Below are 22,597 nucleotides of genomic sequence, written 5' to 3' on the forward strand. Positions count from 1 at the left end.
ACACCTGTCGTCGTATGAGGGGTGGTTCAATAATGAAAAAGAAAGTGTGCTAATTTAGTCACTATAGAATCTCTAGGCAATTTCTTTCATACCAGATTTAAATATCTGAACTGCTTTCTCGACCAGTCCATTTGAAGAAGGGTGGTATGGTGGAGTAATACCATTGAGGCTGAGAAATCGGTGAAATTCAGCACTCATAAATACTGTTCCATTGTCTGATACAACCACCTCAGGTAGTCCGTTGATTGCAAAACTTTGCCGTAGCTTGTCTATTGTAGCAGGAGATTTCGGCGACCTCACTTCATATATATCCATCCATTTTGAGTGTGCATCGACGATAAGTATGAACATTGTCACCATAAAAGGTCCCACATAGTCGATGTGTACTCGCACCCATGCAAGTAAAAGGTGAGGATGTTCCAATTCCAAGATGAGGATGTTCCAAATATAATGGAGCTGTTGCAGGTAATTTTTGCACTTGCTGACACTACATACAACTTCTCACTAAGGTTTCCATTTCTCCATCCATCCCAGGCCACCATAGATAGCTCTGTGCTATTGCCTTCAGACTGTAAATTCGGGATGTGCACTGTGAAGTTCAGACGACAATGGCTTTCATCCTTTTGGAGGAACAATCACTCTTGCTCACCACAATAAAATACATTCCTGGCTGTTTATTTTGTATCTTCTCTGGAAATACAGTTTAATTTAATCAGATTCTTGTTCTTGTGACCAACCATGAAGAACTTGATCTCGCATTTTGGATAAGGCTGAGTCACGATTTGTCTAATCTTTAATCTGTCTAGTACATATCGGTGATGAGTCCAGGAAGTTCAATAATAAAACGAATTCTTGAGGAATTGGAACATCCTCATCTTATACTTGCATTGGCAAACGACTGAGTGCAATTTGCAATTTGACTTCCGGGTCTATGGATGAACGTATCCATACGCTGCCAAGATCAATGGTAGTATTTGTGCTTCTGTGTCTTCTTTCAATGGGCATTCTTCTTTCTGACACTGACTTTATTCTCGGCCTTCTTTTCAGCTTCCATATTTGCCAGACTGATCTCAGGTGTAAACTCGACTTGAGTGAACTCAGTGGTTGAGTTTTCCAGAATTTCATCATCTGTCTGCTTCTTAGAAAATTCTGCAGCTTTTACCTGCATCGCCTTTTTGGCTACACGTAGCTGATTTTTCATCTCTTTTTTGCACCAGTGTACTGCTTCCTGGAAAATTAAGCATTGTTGTGTCTGCTCTGCCAACTCATCCTTCATTTTACTCAGAGAAGTGCAGAACTCTCTCTGTTTCTCTTCATACCTTTCCAGAGGTCCATACTTAGACAGGAGAAAAACTGGCACTGTGTGAAGGTCTTTCAGCAGGTTTCCACTTTTCTTCTGGAATCTCTGTGACAAATCCAGGTTGATTTCTTTCAACTAGTTTTGTCCTGGTATGCTTGGTCTCTGCCTGCTACCACCATCAAGGGTAATTTCACTGTTTGACCTCCGTAGTGTACTGTGACTTTACATACGCCCTTGACTTGCATGTCTTCTCCCGTGTAAGTTTTCAATTTGGCATCAGTTTCTTCCAAATTTAGTTTATGTCCCCCATGATTCAGGTATTTAAAAGTATGCTCACCTATCACCATAGTGGCTGCTCCAGTATCCACCTCCATTTTGATAGGCCTCTCATAGTTACACAGATAGATTCTGTTCTTCCTACCTTTAAATTTTATAACGAATAAACATCTGAATCTATTACTTCAGGATTTTCAATGCTGTTAATCTCATTGGGTTTTTGCTTTTGTCTGAAAGTCTGCCTGATTCTTTATTACAATGTCTCATGAGGTATCCATTTCGATGACAGAAAAAACATTCGATCTTTTTAAACTGTGATTCATTACAAGGTTGTCTGCTTCCACCTCTGTTACCGTTATTCCATGTTTTTCCTGCAAAGTTGTTTCTTTTAATTTGTCTGCTAGTGGTGGCTGCTTTCTGCTTCTGAGTAAAGCTTTGCACTTTCACGCTCTTTTTGCCTGAGGCTCCCCCCACAATGTGGAGTACGGCACCATTTTGCACTTTCTGTATGGCTTTTGAGTCTCGCACTGCACCGTCCATTGCCAGAGCGATATCCAATGCCTTCTGAAAATCTAAATTAGTTTCAGACAGTAATCTCTTCTGAATCGCATCTTCATTTATACCGCACACCAAACAATCTTTAAGCATATCATTGATAGATGTACCAAACTCGCAATATTCAGTTAATTGTTTCAGACTTGCCACATAACAAGCAACTGTCTCCCTCGTGGCTCTATCCCTTGAGTTAAATTTGAACTGTTGCATCGTCACAGACGGCTTGGGCTGGTAATGATTCTTTACGAGGTTCACTAAGTCATCAAAACCTTTTGAATCTGGGGCACTGGGTGCCAACAAATTTTGAATTATATCGATATGTCTTACTCCCACTTGTGGATTAGAGGATTGCGTGCTTCTCTTCCCCCCCTCCCCGCCCCCGGCGATGTCGTTCACCTGGAAGAAGAATGCGAGGTGTTCAACATAGTGAGACCAGTCGTCCGAGGTTGGATTGAAAGGCTCCACTCTCCCAAATTGTTGTATTCTCTGAGGGGATTGCTTTGACAATCATGAAGGAAATTTTTCTTTACTTACAACTATCGTGCGAGATATGGCTCGATTTCGATTCTTCTGATTTCCTTCGTTCTTTTTTGATTTTTACCTCGTCGTTTTGAGCCTTTTCTTGCTTTTTACTCTCGTCGCCAGTTTGTTGGATCCAGTGCCCTGGTTTCTTGGGGCTCAAGGATCCGGGTTGCACACTTGTTTTGGGGTGACCGAGTCGGTACCAAGACAGAGAAGGTCTATAGACTGTTCTTACAAGAAATACACACTGTTTATTTACAAAAGGAACCCAGCAGCTACACGTGTGTGCTTAAAACTCAAAACTCTGTCTTTACTCTTCACACTCTAACTCAAGACTACTGGCTACAGGGATAGCCTGCGCTACTCTGCTATTGGGTACCAAGATCACATGATCTTACATTACAACATTTGTCTTAAAGGTATGTTACACGTTGGATTACTACAAACCCTCAGATTTTGGGCCCAGTGGTGATATCAGTAAACATCCTCCACAGGAAGAGCAGACGTAAGCATGACAAGGGCATAGGAGAAGAAGAGGGGCAGGAAGGCAACAGAAGTCACACCCTCAACACAGGATCTATCATCCAAAGTGCAGCTACCTGGAGATGACCAAGACCCAGAGCCGAAGGAGACTGCGACTCTCCGGTTGTAGAAATCTGTGACCTTGTCGACGAAGACTTCGCACCTCACAGCGATTGTTGCCATGCCCTGTCAATAGGCACCAAAGCTACTTGATCATCTTCACTTCTGGCTCCTTTGAAGGATCATCTGCGGAACTTGGTGGCATCTCACAAAGGACTGCACATCACTCCATCTACAGGCCACTGATGCCCTCTTTTTCAGAGCTGGGCAGTTCATTCAATTCCAGATAGGCACTGCATCACAGGGACAGAGTTAATTGGGTCTCGCTGCCATTATTGCATTCCCCCAGGTTCAGAGCATCATCAAATGCACTCATGTGACCTTCAAGGGTCGCAGCAACTGGCTGGTGTGATGCATCAACAGGAAGGGATTCCACTCCTGGGTCCACAAACACAAGAAGAGCTTTCCCCATGTGTGCACTTGCTTTTTTGTCAGCTGCCATGATTCCTTCATCCTCTGACAGTGTAGACTGTATAAGGTCTGTGAGGAGAAATTTCACAAAGTAACGTTATGTTCTCTGGGATTTGGAACGTTGAGAGGTGATTTGATTGAAGTCATTAAGATATTAAAGGGAACAAATAGAGAGAAACTATTTCCACTGGTCGGGAAGCTTCAGGAGGCAATCAGCCATATTCTTAACAAATGATGGAACAGAGTTGTGAAGTGAAATGCACTACCCCTGTTACTATGTTTCTATGTTCCCTGATCGATCTGTTCAAACCACCCCCCCACCCCCATATTTGCACTGACTGATCACTAGGGGCTAAACCCCTTTCCGCAACCCCCCCCACTACCCCGTCCTCGCCACTAATGTCACAGCTAACTCACAATCTCTCCCTCCATCCCTCTTCTCCGTTCCCCGGCTATGCCCTGGTGTTGCAGGCGTGCTCGCCTACAAACTCGCCGGTCTCTCAGTCTGGCTGGCTGTGGCTGAGGAACAGGGTTCAAAAGTTTAAATTTGGTCCTGCCATTAAAGTTAGCAGGACCTCCAGGAAACCTGCATTTCCGGGTTTACCAGCTGGACCTCCCCTTGCTCCCGCCCCATAAATATCAGGCCCCTACTTTCTTGCTTAACGACGACTAATATCAAAACTTACAATGTAGTATAATTACGTTCTTCCAAATCTGCCTTCCTGTGCAGTCACTTCCTCTCCCTGGTCTGTCTTTAATGACTCCGTATTCAGCTGTGTTAGTTGAACACTATAACTACACTCTGAAACTCTGTCTCTAAATAGAATCATAAGATGGCTACATCACAGAAAGATGCCTGTTCTGTCTGTGCTGGCTCTCTGTAACAGCTACTCAGTTCGTCCCACTCTTCAGCTTTTCCCCATAGCCCTGCAAATTTTATTCTCTTCAGATAATTATTCAATTCCCCTTTGAAAGCCACAACTGAACCTCCACCACACTTTCAGGCGGTTCATCCCAGATCCCTCACGCTCCCTAATTCTCTCCTCACCAACTGTTTCAAAACTGACCTCATAGACCAAGGTTTTGGTTGCCTCCCCTAAATCTTCTCCTTTTACTTGGCATTTGCAAGCTCTAGCCATTGTAATGGGTAACTGGAATGGGGTTTAAGGCATTAATCTAAGCCTGGGCTCAGACGGGGCTCCTGAACGAGCCAAAGTTCATTCTGGATTTATGATGTCATGGTAACCGCTCAATTATCTTACATTGCAGATTAATTTACAAGGCCTGAAAGAAAGAACAAGGGCAATTTCATTATCAAGCTGCCCGTTCAGAGCTATAGTGACTGCAAGTTTACTTCTGCCCCCTTTCTGCTATTACCATTTAACCCCTTTACAAAGTTGCAGTCTGTGTTATATAATCCAACCAGACAGCATTAAATGGTAATATATATGTAAGGAGTAACTTCCTTGTATTTGATATGGTTTTATCATCATAAAAATTATTCAGCTAGACTATCAAAACTCATTGCTGACATTTTCTGGAACATTTGGTTCCTGTAACCAAAGAAAACAATTGCACCGAGGTTCAACAATATTTATTATTTACAACCTTTGTACAATTAAGTGCCACAGAGGGAAGCTGTTGACCTTAGGGTTACAAAAGCAACTGGGAATTGGTGGTAATTCCCAAAGCTAAAGGCTGTGGAACTTATTGTAACCTGATGGACAATGGTTAGCTTACAGTCCTAAGATTGCAGTTAACAAAAGTTTGTTATACACTATCATTAAAAAATTTATAAAGGTCAATCAGCCACTTATGTGCACCTATACACTTTGTCTGAGAACCATTTTTCCTATAGATGCTAATTCCTACTGGGGTTTGTGCCCACAGGTATAAGTGTCTATATTTGAACATAAGAATATGACAGGCAGAAAAAGACTAGCTCATTCCATCAAGCCTGCCATGCACTCATTATGCCTGGAGCAATACAACTGCGCACTTGCTAAACCCCCATCAGCCATGTAATCTAAAAATCAGATGAAGCACTGGATGTGTAGCGGGATAAAAAAAAAACTCTGAGAAATTCCTCTCTGACCCTCTCAGGCAATCAAGACCACTCCAGGAGATCACATTGACCATGTGTATATTCAATATTAATCCACTTACCTTCTATATGATGTGACCTCTGTCCCAGTGAAGACCTGCCTAGTTCCAGTACCTCCCCTATACACCTCACCTTCATAAATCCTCTGGATGCTATGTTCTACCAATGTCATCAAAAGATTTAAGAGGGTTTCCTCTGTCTGATGTTTCCAGTTGAATGTACATAGGATTTTGCCCAAAACAGGAGATTTTTTCACAAATGTGCTTACAATGTTGCTGCATATAGCAGCCAAAAGAACTCTCATTGCTTGCAGTTAACATCTGCATTTTTAGCACAGGTCACTGCATAGTATGAGAACCCTAACCAGTTTCTTTGCCCCTCTTCCTGCCTGAGACCAATTGAAATGCGTATCTATTCCATAGAACCAAGCTTTTATAGTTTCATTCCTACCTGTCTCAACATTCCTATCACTCCTACCTGGGCCAGCAGATCTCTGGCTTAATTTCATATCTGCTGGTCACCTCAAGCAAGCCTCAATGTTCCAACCTTGCCCCCCTCCACCCACCCCAACCCGCTTAATGTTCCAAATATATGGTTTGTTATGGAAAAATTATCCATTAGCACAGGATCAATTTCCAAATAACATCAATAATATCCGGTTATACCTCTTCAACATAACACATGACTCTGCAACTCTACTAGACTGTTTGATACTCCATTGCAGCATCTGTGCAGCTAGGGACTAAATTAAAAAGCAGAACCACTAAGGTAATAATCTCTGGATCATGACCTGAGCCACGAGAAAATTGGCATAGAGAAGATAAGATCAAAGAGTTAAATGCACCTTTCAAAGATTGGTGTGGGAAAAATGGGTTTCAGTTCATGGGGCACTGGCTCTAGTACTGGGGAAAGAGGAAGCTGCACCATTGGGATGGCCTCCACCTGAACCATGCAGGGACAAGTATCCTGGTGAATCATACCGACAGGGCTATAGAGAGGGCTGTAGACTAAATAGGGTGGGGGGTTGGGGGGCGGTGGGTTTGCATGATGGGAAATTTGGAAACTTGAAGAGAAAGGAAAAGGCAATTGTGCAGGGTAGTGATAGAAGTAATGATAATCAGAGTGTGGCAGAGCGTACAGACATTAGAGTGCACTAGCAAATAATTTCAGAACAAGGAAAAATGGTAAAAATGTCCATTAGTAGTAGTTACATTACAGGACAGAGTATAAATCAAGAAATAATGGAAGCCTGTAAGAAGGGTACTGTAATAATTATGGGTGATTTTAATCTTCATATAGATTAGATTAACCAAATTGGCAGAGGCAGCCTGGAGGATGAGTTCAGAGAAATTATTCAGGGCAGTTTCTTAGAATAATACGTTCTCGAACCAACCAGAGAACTGGCTAGTTTAGACTTGGCAATGTGTAAAGAGGCAGGATTATTCATTGGAATGTGGAATTCAAAGTAAAGGATCCTCATGGCAATAATAATTATAACGTGATAAAATTTCACATTTAGTTTGAAGGTCAGAAAAGTGGGTCTGAAACTAGAGTTTTAAACATAAATAAAGGCACTTACAAGGGTATGAAGACAGTGTTGGCTAAAAAATAGGTTAAAAGGTAAGACGATTGATGGAGCTGTGTCAGACATTTACGGGGATATTCCACCACCCGTGGCTAACTCAGGATGTTAAGGATAGTATCAACTCTACTTTCCTGCCCGCACCCCACTCCACCAACCCTTGACTCCCCTGTAGAACAAAAATATGTCTAGTTCACCCTTGAGAATATTTAATGACCAGAATTTATGCTCCCCCACCGGCGGGTTTTTAGGGGTGGAATCCCACCCACACCGACCACACAGCAATTTTAAACTGGGGCAGGCAACGCCTCAGATGGGAAGCCTACCCTACCATCTGAAAAGCTTAGACCAATGACTCAGCTTCCACTGCTCTCTGGGATATAAAATTCCAAAGATAAACAACACTCTGAGAGCAGAAATTCCTCCTCATTTTTGTCTTAAACAGGAGGCTTGTTATCCTGAAACTGTGCCCCCTAGTTTTAGATTCTCCCACAAGGGGAATCGTTCTCTCAGTATTTACCTTGTTAAGCTCCCTCAGAATCTTAGAGATGTTACATTTATTACATTTGTATTTTTGCAGCTTCTCGTAAGACCTTAGGGTGCAGGCCAACTGGTCTAGGGGACTTGTCAGCCTTTAGTCCCATTAGCTTTCCTAGAATATTTTTTCTAGTGATCGTGATTGCTTTCAGTTCCTCCCTCTGCTTTGCCCTTTTATTTTCTACTATTCTTGGGATGACTTTTGTGTTTTCTATCATGAGGACAGATACAAGATACTTGTTTAAAGTCTCTGCCATTTCCTTGTCTCCCTGTCTCATCCTCTAAGGGACGAATGTTCCCTGTAGCTACTCTTTACCTTTTTATATATTTGTAGAAGGTCTCACTGTCTGTTTTTGTACTTCTTGCTAGTTTAATCTCATGTTATAATTTCTCCCTCTTTATTATTTTAGTCATCCTTTGCTGGTTTCTAAAAGTTTCTCAAACTTCTGACTTATCACAAATCTTCACAGCATTATAAGTCTTTTCATTCAATTTGATACCATCCTTAACATCCTTGGTTAGCCACAGATATAGTGCATCCTTCTCATAGATTTTTTTCTCAATGGAATATATCTTTGTTGCGAGTTATGAAATACCTCCTTAAATGTCTGCCACTGCTTATCTACCATCTTAACTTTTGACCTTTTTTCCCAAACCACTGTAGCTAACTCTGCCTTCATATCTTTGTAATTGCCTTTATTTAGGTTTAAGACGCTTGTTTCAGACCCATGTTTCTCACCCTCAATCTGAATGTGAAATTCTATAATGTTATGATAACCCTTGCCTAAAGGATCCTTTACTAAGTGATCATTAACTAATCCTGTCTAATTACACGTTACCAGATCTAAAATAGTTTGTTCCATGGCTGTTTCAAGAGCATATTGTTCTCTGAAACTGTCCTGAATGCACTCTATGAACTCATCCTCAAGGCTGTTTTGTCCATTTAATTCATCAATCTATCTGGAATTTAAAATTGCCTATGATTATTGCAGAAAATGCTTTTTTTGTATATATAAAATTGATGTATCTAACTTCTTATCCTGTATAATATTTCACTTTACTGTTAGGATGTGGTGCTTCTTCTTTGACATAAACATCCACAGAATTACACAGTTTATGAAGTAATCTTACTCTGTTTTGTTGTGGATTGGCTCTCTAAGCACCTGGTGAGTGACACTGCCCAGGGTCCTGATCTGTAACATGTCACCCTTTTGGGAGAATACCTCTGCCTCGGTTTCTATTGAATGTGTAAGGAATGCTTCTTCTCTTTGTCTGTTCATTGGAATGTCACTGCTTCACATCATGTCCCTCAGCCTGAGGGTTTCTGAAGTGTTGCTACTCGGGGTTTTGTTCTGTGGAATGTCACCACTGCAAACTCTGTCACCATGTTGTTTCTCTGGGCCTTTTCTGGGTTGCTGTACTGTGGAGTCCCTCAACCCAGAGCCCGTTTCTCCTTGGGTTCTGCAGCTCAGGATCCATCAAATACCATTCTTCTGCAATATGTGATGCCGCCAAAAGAAACCTTTCCAGCGCTCTTTCAGCTGTTCTTTCTGGTTCCGTACTCTTTTTGTAATCTTTGTTCTAGAGTGTTTACTTTTAATTTATGTGGCATTTGCATTTTTACTACTTTGTTTTCCTTGTTTAATGGACCTTTGTATTTCTTCTGCAGTTTGTTTTGTTTGGAATCCGCAGATATTGTTTGCATTTTGTTGTGCTATAGTTTAAGAGCTTTGACCACAAAGTTCTAGGATTTTCCACAAAAACCTTGCAGAAAATATTGGGAGGATTGCCCTGGTAATTCCAATAGCATGGCAGATAGCAAATAGTAAAGGATGCATTTTGGATTCTTTGCACATTAGAAGCACACATCACACACATCTCCTTCAGCACTCCTTGTAGGGCAGCATGAGCAGGAGTGCTTGACCCAGCCTATCAAGGAAGCCTTCAGCCTCCTCCAGTCCTACTTGCCAGAGTCCCACCAAACCTTCCCCTCCACACAAGCAGCTCTTCCGATTACTGACTTCCCTCCCCCTGACCACAGACTCCCTCCCCACTCTTAATTGCATCCTCTCTGCCATCCCAATTGCTGGGGACTGCTCCCAAGGGTCTCCAGGAGTGACATCCCGCTGCTGGCATTCCTTTCCACCTACCAACTGTTCAGTTGACTATTAGTGAACAGGAAAAGGGGGTAAAAATTAATGAGGTTCCACCAATAGGTCCAGCAAAGCCTCCACACCCTCATTGGGTTCTTTACCACTTTCAGCCTCCCCACCTCCCCATAAATAGCATGGCCCAAGGGTTTGAAAATTAAACTGATTAATAACTTTGCAATTAGACAGTAAAACAGAATCCAAAGATCAGGATGTGAACAGAATAAGACATGGAAGCAAATGTACGTAGAGAATGTCCGTAATGGGCCAATTATGTTTCGTAACAAAGGATGCTGGAAATCTGAAATTAAAACAGAAAATGTTGGGAATACTGAGCAGGTCAGGCAGAATCTGTGGAGCGAAAATAGATTTTGTTTCAGGCCAATGAACGGTCATCCACCTGAAAGGCGAACCCTGTTTCTCCCTCCAAAGATACTGCCTGACGTATATTTTATAATAATGGTTCAGGATTCAGTAGTAGAGTCTGTATTTCACTGAAAAAGCATTGTATTCCGTATGACAAATTCAGTGCCTCTTGCAAACCTTTTGGATGTGTTTATCTCCCAAGCAAAGAGTGAAAATTGGGCCCCTCTTCCAATCACCGCATTTGGAAAGAGCTCATGTATTGGTTGAATTGCTTCCTTTTAATACTTGGGCATCAAAACCAACAATTTTGTTAATTAATCAATGAAGAATTTCACAGATAACAATAATATTATACTCATTTTATATATATATATATATGTATATATATATATAATATATAACAATAGTACACATATGTAGTACAAACAATAGTCTACATCCAGGAAGGTGTGAACTCTTTGCAAGTCTTGACCAACGTACAAATCTCTACAGTGGAACAGACAACTTATTTTTGCTTCATTAAAATAATGTTGCAGACTAAATCAACCACACATACTAACATGATCCCATTAAATCAGAAAGAACTATTGAAACCTTGCTAGTTAGCTATCAAACCAACACAGCATTGTTCTATAACATTACTTCCAAAGCCATTAGGGCTTTGGAAATTATTTTTTTTTTTCCAGATTTCCTTGTCTTTCTTCTCCAAAGGCTCCAACTCCTGCTGATCATCTGGTATCTCATCCAAGTTGCTCTTATTTCTGCGCAAAGCTTGACAGGAAATGTTGGCAGGCTGTTCAATTCTGGATCATCTCGCAGCCAAACTGAATCCTGTCCTCATATGACATTAACACCTGCCAATTTTCCTGCAGTGGTTAATTGATATTAATTAAGTAGACAGGCCCTTAGTGATTTTTCTCCCTCATTTAATTAGCCAAAAAGAATTAAAACCAATTATAGGAGCCCTCAGCTGATAGCACTCTCACCTCTGAATCAGAAGATTATAGATTCAAGTTCCACTCCAGAGATTTGAGCACATGACCGGTGCTCAAATTCCTGTGGAGTACGGATGGAGTGTTGAAGTACCCCTCACCCACCACCCTGTGGTGGGTTCTCCCAGGGAAGGGCCAATGAATCATTGAAATCTCCATTCACAGCAGCGGGAAGATCCCACTGGCGTGATGGGTGGGAAAGTTCTGGCCATAGTTTCACTGCCTTTTGACTTTAACTATTTCTGAGCAATCCGGATTAATTGGGGGAGGGCCGGCTTCAGTAGGGTGAAAACATATCTTGCCCAGGTAAATAGATTGGCAGGCAAAACTGTAATGGAAAAATGGGCTGCCTTTAAAGAGGAGATGGTGAGGTGGTAAATAGTGAGGAGGATAGCCTTAGATTACGGGAGGATATAGACGGGCTGGTCAGATGGACTGATCAGTGGCAAACGGAATTTAATCCAGATAAGTGTGAGGTGATGCACTTGGGCAGGACAAACAAGGCACGGGAATGGTAGGACCCTGGGAAGTACCGAGGATCAGAGGGACCTTGGTGTGCATGTCCACCAGTCCCTTAAGGTAGCGGGACATGTAGATAAGGAGGTTAAGAAGGCATATGAGATACTTGCCTTTATTAGCCAAGGCATAGAATATAAGAGCACGGAGGTTATGCTGGAACTGTATAAAACGCTGGTTAGGCCACAGCTAGAGTATTGCGTGCAGTTCTAGAATCCACATTATAGGAAGGATGTGATTGCACTAGAGAGAGTGCAGAGGAGATTTACCAGGATGTTGCCTAGGCTGGAGTGTTTTAGTTATGAGGAGAGATTGGATAGACTGGGGTTATTTTCCTTGGAGCAGAGGCGATTGAGGGGGGACATGATTGAGGTGTATAAAATTATGAGGGGCATAGATCGGGTAGACAGGAAGGAACTTTTCCCCTTGGTGGAGGGTTCAATAACCAGGGGGCATAGATTTAAGGTAAGGGGCAGGAGGTTTAGAGGGGATGTGAGGAAGAATTTTTTCACCCAGAGGTTGGTGGGAATCTGGAACTCACTGCCTGAAAGGGCGGTAAAGGCAGAAACCCTCATAACATTTAAGAAGTATTTGGATGTGCATTTGCGATGCCATGGCATGCAAGGCTATGGGCCTAGTGCTGGAAAATGAGATTAGAATAGTTAGGTACTTGTTTGACCGGTGCAGACTCGATGGGCCAAAGGGCCTTTTTCTGTGCTGTAGACCCCTATGACTCGATGACTCTATGGTGTGGTATAGTCAAGGAACATTCCCAGTAGGGGAAAGGTATAACAAACAAAGCCAGAGTTCCTTGGTTAATGAAAGAGATGGAGAGTAATGTGAAACAGAAAAAAAAGGGGGGGTGGCATTTGACAGATGTCAGGTTGATAATACGAATGAAAAGATGGCTGGACATAGAAAATTCAGAGGGGAAATGAAAAAAGGAATAAGAGAAGCAAAGACAGAGTATGAGAAGAAACTGGCGGTTAACATAAAATTGAATCTAAAAGTCTTCTACAGGCTTATGAATAGTAAAAGGATAGTAAAAGGAGGCATGGGACCAAATGAAGGATTAACACATGCAGACAGAGGGCATGCTGAGGTACTAAAAGAAGTGGCTGCCAAAGCCACAGTGAAAGAGGAAGTGTTTAAGACACTGGATGGGCTAAAAGCGATGAAGAGAATGTATTAGAAAGGCTGGCTGTACTTCAAGTTGACAGTCACCAAGACCGGATGTGATACATCTAAGGATAATAAGGAAAGTAAGGGTGGAGAGACACTGGCCATCATTTTTCAATCCTCCTTAGGTACAGGGGAGGTATCAGAGTACTGGAGAATTACAAATGTTACATACACCCTTGTTTAAGAAGGGTATAAGGATAAGTCCAGCAACCACAGGCCAGTCAGTTTAACCAAAATGATGGGAAAGCTTTTGGAAACAATAATCTAGGAAAGCCAGAATGGATTTGTTAAAGGCAAATCGTGTTTAACTAGCTTGTCTGAGAGTTTGATGAAGTAACAGAGAGGGCTGATGAGGGCAATGTGGTTGATGTGGTGCATGTAAAATTCTAAAAGGTGTTTCATAAAATGCCACATAACAGACTTGTCAGCAAAACTAAAGCTCATGGAATAAAAGAGACAGTGGAAGCATGCATACAAAGTTGCTGGAGTGACACAAAACGGAGCGTAGTGGTGAATGGTTGTTTTTCAGACTGGAGGAAGATATCCTGTGGGGCTCCCCTGGGGTTGGCACTAGGACCACTGCTTTTCTTGATCTATGCTAATGACTTAGAAATGTGTGTTCGGGCCACAACTTTGAAATCTGCAATATGACACAAAACTTGGAAGTATTGTAAACAGTGAGAAGGATAGTGATAGACCTCAAGAGGACATAGCCAAATCTGATGGAATGGGTTGGAGACATGTGGCAGATGAAATTTAATGCAGAGAAATGTAAAGTGATATATTTTGGTATGAAGTGAGCAGAGAGGTAATAGAAAATAAAGGACACAGTTCTAAAGGATGTGGAGGAGCAGAGGAACCTGGGGGTATATGTGCACAAATTGTTAAAAGTGACAGGGCAAGTTGAGAAAGTGGTTAATAAGGCATACAGGATCCTGGGATTTATAAATAGAGGCATGGAGTATAAAAACAAGTAAGTTATGGTGAACCTTTAGAAAACAACTGGTTCGGCCTCAAGTGGAGTATTATGACCAATTGTGGGCACCTCACTTGAGGAAGGATGTGAAGGTATTAGAAAGGGTGCAGAGAAGTTTTATGAGAATGGTTCCAGGGATGAGGAACTTCAGTTAGGGTAGAGAGCTGGAGCTGTTCTCCTTCAAAGGTTGAGAGGAGATTTGATTGAGGTGCTCAAAATCATGAGGGGTCTGGACAGAGTAGATATGGAGAAACTGTTCCCATTGGCAGAAAGGTTGAGAACCCGGGGACGCTGATTTATGTAAATGGAAAAAGAAACAAAAGCAACATTTTGAAAAACATTTTCACACAGCATGTGGCTCAGGTCTGGAATGTACTGCCTGACAGTCTGGTGGAGGCAAAGTCAATCATAGCTTTCAAAAGGGAATTGGATTATTTTCCAAAGAGAGAAAAATTGCAGGGCTACGGGAAAAGGGTTGGGGCAATTAGGGAGGGTAATAAATGCTGGCCTAGCCAGCATTGTCCACATCACATGAAAAAATATAAGGAAGAATTTTCCCCCCATTGTGGGGAGGAAGTGCAGGACTGGGCGTGGGCAGGTGCACCTCTGATTGGCGCCCCCAATCAGGGGCGCACCACCATTTTAAGTGGGCGGGCCAATTAAGGCCAGCCCAGCGTGACATCCACCAGGAAGTGCTATGCGCTCCCTGTGCGGATGGAGGGGGTATTCCCTCAGCCAGGAGTGCGCTCTTTCATGCATGTGCACGAAAGAGCACACTGATCTCCCTGAGGCTAAGTGCAGCCTCAGGGAGATCAGCTCAGAATTAAAACTTTGAAGGTAAATGTTGAAAAAGTTTCCCTGACACTGTCACATGAGTTGGGACGTGTCCATCACTTTAACTCAAACATTTATTAAATTTTTAAAAACCCTCATGAAACCTCATCCCGCCCGCGGATGAGGTTTCCTGCTTTTTCTGAAGCCCGCCAGGGCTCCCGGCCTGCCCACCAACCCTAAGGTTGGACAGGCAGGTCCATTAATTAGGTTAGTGACTTTTTAAATGGCCTCAATAGGCAGTTGACAGGTCGGCGGGCACACAGCTGATTCGGCTGTGCCCCTGCCGACCTGAAAATAGAGATGACGCGGGGTAACTTCAGGAGTTCTGCCCGATGTCATCCCGCGTCATTTTACGCGTCGGCGAGCGGGCCCCGCCCACCCGCTCGCCAGCCTAAAGATCCTGCCCATAAAAAAGAGTGGGACCAGCTAAAATGCACCTGCTGAGAGGTGGCAGGAACACAAGAAGCTGAATGGCCTCCTTCTGCACTGTAACTATCCTATGATTCTATGATAAAGTGAAACCCCATCTGCCCTCTCAGGTGGCTGTGAAAGATCCCATGTGTTATTTGAAGAACAGCAAAGGGGCTCTCCTGGTGTCCTTGGTCAATATTTATCTTTCAGCTAACATCCAAAACAGATTATCTAGTTAAGTTTATTGCTGTTTGTGGGACCTTGCCATGTGTAGATTGGCTGCTTGCATATCCTTACACTAGAGCAGGGATTACACTTCAAAGGTACTTAATTGGCTGTCAAATGCTTTGGGATGTCCTGAGGTTGGGAAAGGCTGTATGTGAATGCAAGCCTTTCTTTCTATTACACTATGTGAGACTGAAGAATTACCTTACCATGATATTTACCCAGAATAAATGCTTTCTTTTAATTATCCATTAGGAGTTTCACTTGCCATGAGTGCGTAAGTGCTCTCCATTCATTTTAGTAATATGCATTAATATTGTTTGGTTTGGTGGGGAATTATGAGAGAGTGAAAGCATGCAATACTGCCAGTGGGGAGCAGTGCTTGTAGGAAGTGCATCTTAGGAAACGGCAAGCATATAGTCTGTAATTTCTGTCCATTTGAATTAATGGATGGATAATCACAGAGGGTGCACCCATGTCCCAAGATGTGCTTCAAATCACTTATGCCAGACCTGGTAAGCAAATTCCCCCAAGCGAAAAATATTGTGCAAATGCAGATCAGTTTAAACCTGTTTCAAACTTAAGTTTCTAATCCCTTTTTTTTAAAAAAAAACATGAGATAATGCATAAACTGAGGACTAAAAAATAAATAATTGTTCGGCTTCTAATACAGTGTATGCAGGAACACATTTCATTTAACCTCACCGGTCTTCCTATACATTTTCTTTGCCCCAATTTGCAGAGATTTTGTTTGGTAGATCTGTTCTTTTTTTCTCCTTCCTCTAAGGTGGAATCTTCTGCCAACGAATATTTCCATCAAAGATTTAAGTCTGAGCCAAGTCAAGTATTTGGGTTGAATGTTAAAACACTCAAACTGCTTCAAAACAGGAAGTGTCTACATTAAGTGACAGATAGCTTGCTTTCCTCAAGGGCATACCACTTTGCCTCCAAGTCATACATGGCTCAGTTAAGCACAGGCTGCCTCGGCTCGTATTGAGTTCATGTAGTCTGAGGATTCAGGCTATTTTTCCCCCTCCACTCCCCTCTGCCCTCTTTCTTTCCTGTGCATTTGATTGAGTGTGGAAATCTCTGTCTGCTGGGAAAATAGACAGTTCCTACTTTTTGCTGCCTGGAATTCAGTAACAAATCTAACATCTGCAAAAATCTGCTGTCTATTATTGCCACATCTATGTAGGATTTCACATTTACTAAACCATACCATAAATGACCACTGTTCACATTTGAATCTTGTCAGTGGAGTAATTTGTTAGATGAATTCCCTCGCACTGTGACAGGAGTGTTAACTTTTTTTGGCACAATAAACCTAAAGACAAATCTGAAAATTAACTTTAGTGATCATTCAAACCTACAGCAAAATAGATCAGTGGTTACTGCTGTGGGTGATGTCAGTCAGGATTAGCTGAAGGCAATCAAGTAGCAATGGCAGCAGAAGTTTCAATTCCCGATATTAAAAAAAGGATCTGGATCTGAGCTGATATCTGAACTTCCATATGTTTATGAGCCAAGTTTTTTGAGTTCTGGCCATGCCTTCAGCTAGACAGCAGAGTAGCTCTCCACCTTGCAGCTGGGGCAGGGAGCAGGGGGAGGTTTGATTGCCTCCTCGCTTACTTTCTCCACCTCCTTTAATTTCCTTCCTTCCTCTTCTCAAACAATGACACATTGTTGGAGTACGTTTCCACACACGCCTGCCACACTTTGGCAGCCATTGTTGACACATGAAATGAAGCTATTGCCAGTCTATTGAGCAATTGAGCAGCAGAGACATCACAATTGAACCCAATCATATCCTTGTTGAACATATGGAGCCAGATCACTGTACAGGGATTATGAGTAGGAACCCTGAGGGATTTCCACCACTACCCCTCCTCCCCAGGACTCTGATGTCAATTATATATGTCAGCACCAACACAACCTGGATCTTTCTATTCTGTACAGCCCAGAGCCAAATCCGCATTTTCTCTTTAACTGTCCAAATGCATACAAACAGTACAAATTTGTTCTTGTGTTTCATGCCAGCATAATGGCACATTCTACCCTTGAATAGGTTACTTTGGCACCTGAGTCAATTAAGTGCAAAGGATCACCTCTTCCCACACAATTTTCAGCATCCCACTCCTTCCCAATCTCCCATCTATATCTACTCTAACCCCTCAAAATAGACTGTAGCCTCTCACCTACCTTTCTCTAGCTTTATTAGATTCATCTCGACCATGAGATTCACCACCATGAATAATCTTGATTCCCTCCCAATTTAGTGTCTGACTTCCCTTCCGCCCAATGCTGCAGGCTACAGGATGAAAAGAAAATCCTTTTACCAAAAGGTAAAGACGGAATGTGGATTAGCAATAGAAGCACTTGAGCACTCTGACTCTCTGAATGAGAGACCAACAACACTTGGATTGTGTCAGGTTGCAAACTATAAATCAAAATAATTAAAAAGCAAAACTAAGTAGATCCAACAGCAAAAAGAACTGATTTCACTACATACAAAATCATCTGGGTATCAAAATAATCAAAGATGTCATAGACAAAAGGACAAAGGGGTGTTGACAGTGATGATATTAGCTAAAGGATGTGCTAATTCTACATTAAGGGTAGAAAGCAGGACGAACAAGTGACAGATAGCCCTAGTGGGGGTGGGGTGGGGGGAAGGGATCGAAATGGGCCAAAAGGCGGAGATAAAACAATGGATGGAAATAAATTTTAAAATTATTATAGAAATAGGTGGGAAAAGAAAAATATATTTAAATATATATATATATAAATTATTAGAAAAAAGGGGGATTGGAAAGGGGGTGGGGATACAGGCTAGTTCATGGTCTGAAGTTGCTGAACTCAATGTTAAGTCCGGCAGGCTATAAAGTGCCTAGTCGGAAGATGAGGTGCTGTTCCTCCAGTTTGCATTGAGCTTCACTGGAACATTGCAGCAGGCCAAGGATGGACATGTGGGCATGAGAGCCTGGTGGTGTGTTGAAATGGCAAGCGACAAGGAGGTCTGGGTAATGCTTGCGGACAGACCAAAGGTGTGCCGCAAAGCGGCCACCTAGTCTGCATTTGGTCTCTCCAATGTTGAGGAGACCGCATTGGGAGCAGCGAATGCAGTAGGCTAAATTGAGAGAAGTGCAAGTGAAATGCTGCTTCACTTGAAAGGAGTGTTTGGGCCCTTGGACGGTGGGGAGAGGGGAAGTAAATGGGCAGGTGTTGCACCTTCTGCGTTTGCATGGGAAGGTGCCGTGGGAGGGGGTTGAGGTGTAGGGGGTGATGGAGGAGTGGACCAGGGTGTCCCGGAGGGAATGGTCTCTACGGAATGCCGACAGGGGCTGAAAGGGAGATGTGTTTGGTGGTGGCATCATGCTGGAGTTGGCGGAAATGGTGGACGATGATCCTTTGAATGCGGAGGCTGGTGGGGTGATAAGTGAGGACAAGGGGGACCATATCATGGCTTTAGGAGATGGAGGAAGGTGTGAGGGTGGATGCGCAGGAGATGGGCCAGACACGGTTGAGGGCCTTGTCAACCACTGTGGGTGGGAAACCTCGGTTAAGGAAGAAGGAAGACATGTCAGAAGAACTGTTTTGGAAAGTGGCATCATTAGAACAGATGCGACGGAGGCAAAGGAACTGAGAGAATGGGATGGAGTCCTTACAGGAAGCAGGGTGTGAGGAGCTGTAGTCGAGGCAGCTGTGGGAGTCGGTAGGCTTGTAATGAATATTGGTGGACAGTCTATCACCAGAAATTGAGACAGAGAGGTCAAGGAAGGGAAGGAAATTTATTTCCATCCATTGTTTTATCTCCACCTTTTAGCCCATTTCGATCCCTTCCCCTACTCCACCCCTACTAGGGCCATCTGTCACTTGCTCGTCCTGCTTTCTACCCTTAATGTCACCATTAGCACATCATTTAGCTAATATCACCACCGTCAACACCCCTTTGTCCTTTTGTCTATGACATCTTTGGCAATCTCTTCTTTGCCTCCACCTATCACTGGCCCTCTTTCCAGCTCCACCTGTCCCACCCCACTCAAACAGCTTATATTTCACCTCACTTCTATTTTTCTTTAGTTCTGATGAAGAGTCATACGGACTCGAAACGGTAACGCTGCCTTCCTCTCCACAGATGTTGTCAGACATGCTGAGCTTTTCCAGCCATTTTTGTTTTTATTTCAGATTTCCAGAATCCGCAGTATTTTGTTTTTATCAAAATAATCGATATGTCTTGATGCTCTCGCTTTTATCCGTATTATTGTAATTTTACTTTAGACCAAAATGCAAAACATCATAAGTGAAACTCCCATAGAGTCTTTTGTTAAACTGCCTGAATCATTATACAGCACAAGGTAATGAAAGAACGGCAGCTATTGTCCTATTTCAGAACCTTCCCCAACTTTTGATGTCTATGCTGTGAAAAAGGATGGTCAAAAATGTCTTTCACAATTTGGCACAACTTTCAATCAGAAAGAAATTTCAAGGCCATCAGGCTAGTCTCCTAGAAAGCTGCCTCAAGCTGCACATCACCTTTCAGGGAGAAGCCAAGCTCTGAGAACCCACTTAGGATAACACAAAGACAAAAGGCAGATGAAAATAACTGATGGCCCAGTGACCAATTTTAATTATTCCTATCATCTGAATGAACATTACATTGAACAGTCATTAGACAATCTACTCAAACAGGCATGATTCATCCACTTCGAAGTGGCATTTGCAAGACAGAAACTTGGACTCTTCAATGACCTCAAACCTTGGAACTTCTCCTAGTCCACCCCACCCCACCATAACCTCTGCCACATTCCGTTTAGTGTTAAGTCCTGTTTACCTACCATCCACGTCCTCAGCAAGCTCCATTAATTTCCATCCGCCATCAAATTAGTTTGAAAATTTTAGTTCTCATTTATGAATCACTCTGTGTGCCCTGGAACCCTTCCAGAACTATATTTAGCTCACACTCTAGCAACTTGAGTTCCCTGTGCATCTAGCCGCTTTCTCCACTGCACTATTAATGACAGATCTTGCAGAAAGCAAATCAATTCCTGTACTTTGGAATTCTCTTCCTAAGCCTCCCTATGCTACTAGTGCTCCTCATTTTCAGAAGCCTACTTCAAGCATACAACTTTTAACCAGACTTTTCATCAGCTGCTGTCTTACCCCAGGCCCTACAGAGTATCCATTTCTCCCTCCATCATGGAACACTTTGAGATGGGGCTCGATGTTATTCGCGCTATATAATTGTGAGTAGCTGCTATTGGTGTGTAGGAACTGAAGCTTCTGTTTTTGTTCACTTGGTTTGATTATAATATTGTGACAGCATTTATGTGATTGTTTTCCTAATGATGTGAGTAAAGTCTTCCACATCAAAACTTCCCTGATTCCTTCACACATGGCACATTGACCTCCACTGTGCTGTAATGTTCTATGACAGTTAATTGACATAAATTGAACAAAAAAAATGCACCTGCAGTGAGGAAAAGCGAGAGGGGGGGAATTTCTAGATTTTAGGTTCAGATTCAGGAAATCATTACTTCGAAGTTGGATTCGAACTCCAAATAATTATGTGTACTCCCCTGATACATAGTGAAACTCCTGTGAACTGAATGGGCTCCAAATAAAATCAGACAGTAGAAGGCAGATGGTAGCTTGCTGAACCTGAATTATGCCGGTCCATTCCTGAGCTAGGTAATTTAACAGGAATTAAACTGTTTTTGCAATTAAAAATAAGCATATTTCCCACCATTTTCTAATTATAGTAAATAAAGCAGATGCAAGCCAATATGAAAATCTGTTTCTTTCTCTAAGTATAATGCTACAGTTAATATATACCTTAAGTGTTAACTTTATTCCTTGTGCTATACCAATACCTGTGGTATTGAAGTTAAGGATCACTACCTGCTCACAATTGGACCTTTGGAGAGAAGAGGGCATTTTCAGAGTGCCATACATAAAGATAGTTTTGAGGTGTTCAGCAAAGGCTAGTTTTACAAATCCTGATCCTTGGCGTTGTCTGCCAGCAGCCCTGTTGGAAGCTTGAGTGTGAGTTGCTTGCGATTTTCCATCCATTATAAAGGTGCAGAGCTGAGAGATACAGCAAAGACACAGAAATTTATAACAAAAACAGAATTACCTGGAAAAACTCAGCAGGTCTGGCAGCATCGGTGGAGAAGAAATCAGTTAACGTTTCGAGCCTTCACGGCCCTTCGTCAGAACTGAAGCATAGTTAGGAGAGGGGTGAAATATAAGCTGGTTTAAGGTGGGGGGGGTGGCGGGGGGGGAGAAAGAAGTTGAGGGTGTGGTGATTGTGGAGATAAGCAGTGATAGGAGCAGATAATCAAAAGATGTCACAGACAAAAGGATCAAAGAGGTGTTGAAGGTGGTGATATTTGTCTAAGAAAAGTGCTAATTAAGAATGGAAGACAGGACACTCAAAGTACAGCTCTAGTGAGGGTGGGGTGGAAAAGACTAACAAGGTTTTAGTTTTAGATTTAAAAATAATGGAAATAGGTGGGGAAAGAAGAATCTATATAAATTATTGAAAAAAAAAGGGGGGTAGAAACGGGGTGGGGATGGGGGGAGGGGGAGTTTAAGATCTAAAGTTGTTGAATTCAATATTCAGCCCGGAAGGCTGTAAAGTGCCTAGTCGGAAGATGAGGTGCTGTTCTTCCAGTTTGCGTTGGGCTTCACTGGAACAATGCAGCAAGCCAAGGACAGACATGTGGGCAAGAGAACAGGGTGGAGTGTTAAAATGGCAAGCGACAGGGAGGTTTGGGTCTTTCTTGCAGACAGACCGCAGGTGTTATGCAAAACGGTCGCCCAGTTTGCGTTTGGTCTCTCCAATGTAGAGGAGACCGCATTGGGAGCAACGAATGCAGTAGACTAAGTTAGGGGAAATGCAAGTGAAATGCTGCTTCACTTGAAAGGAGTGTTTGGGCCCTTGGACGGTGAGGAGAGAGGAAGTGAAGGGGCAGGTGTTGCATCTTCTGCGTGGGCATGGGGAGGTGCCATAGGTG

The 22,597-nt window shown here is 42.6% G+C and overlaps 1 long non-coding RNA gene across 1 annotated transcript in view; it reads right to left on the bottom strand.

The window, feature by feature from the left end:
- LOC144682997 (uncharacterized) overlaps nt 1–20,461 on the bottom strand; it is a 73,937-nt gene extending 53,476 nt beyond the window's left edge. The window contains exon 1 of the long non-coding RNA XR_013577155.1: nt 20,417–20,461. This is a non-coding gene — a long non-coding RNA (uncharacterized LOC144682997). The remainder of the gene's footprint in view (nt 1–20,416) is intronic.
- Nucleotides 20,462–22,597: the final 2,136 nt, after the last annotated feature.

Source organism: Cetorhinus maximus, chromosome 7, assembly GCF_964194155.1.
Source record: "Cetorhinus maximus chromosome 7, sCetMax3.hap1.1, whole genome shotgun sequence".
Taxonomy (NCBI): Eukaryota; Metazoa; Chordata; class Chondrichthyes; order Lamniformes; family Cetorhinidae; genus Cetorhinus; species Cetorhinus maximus.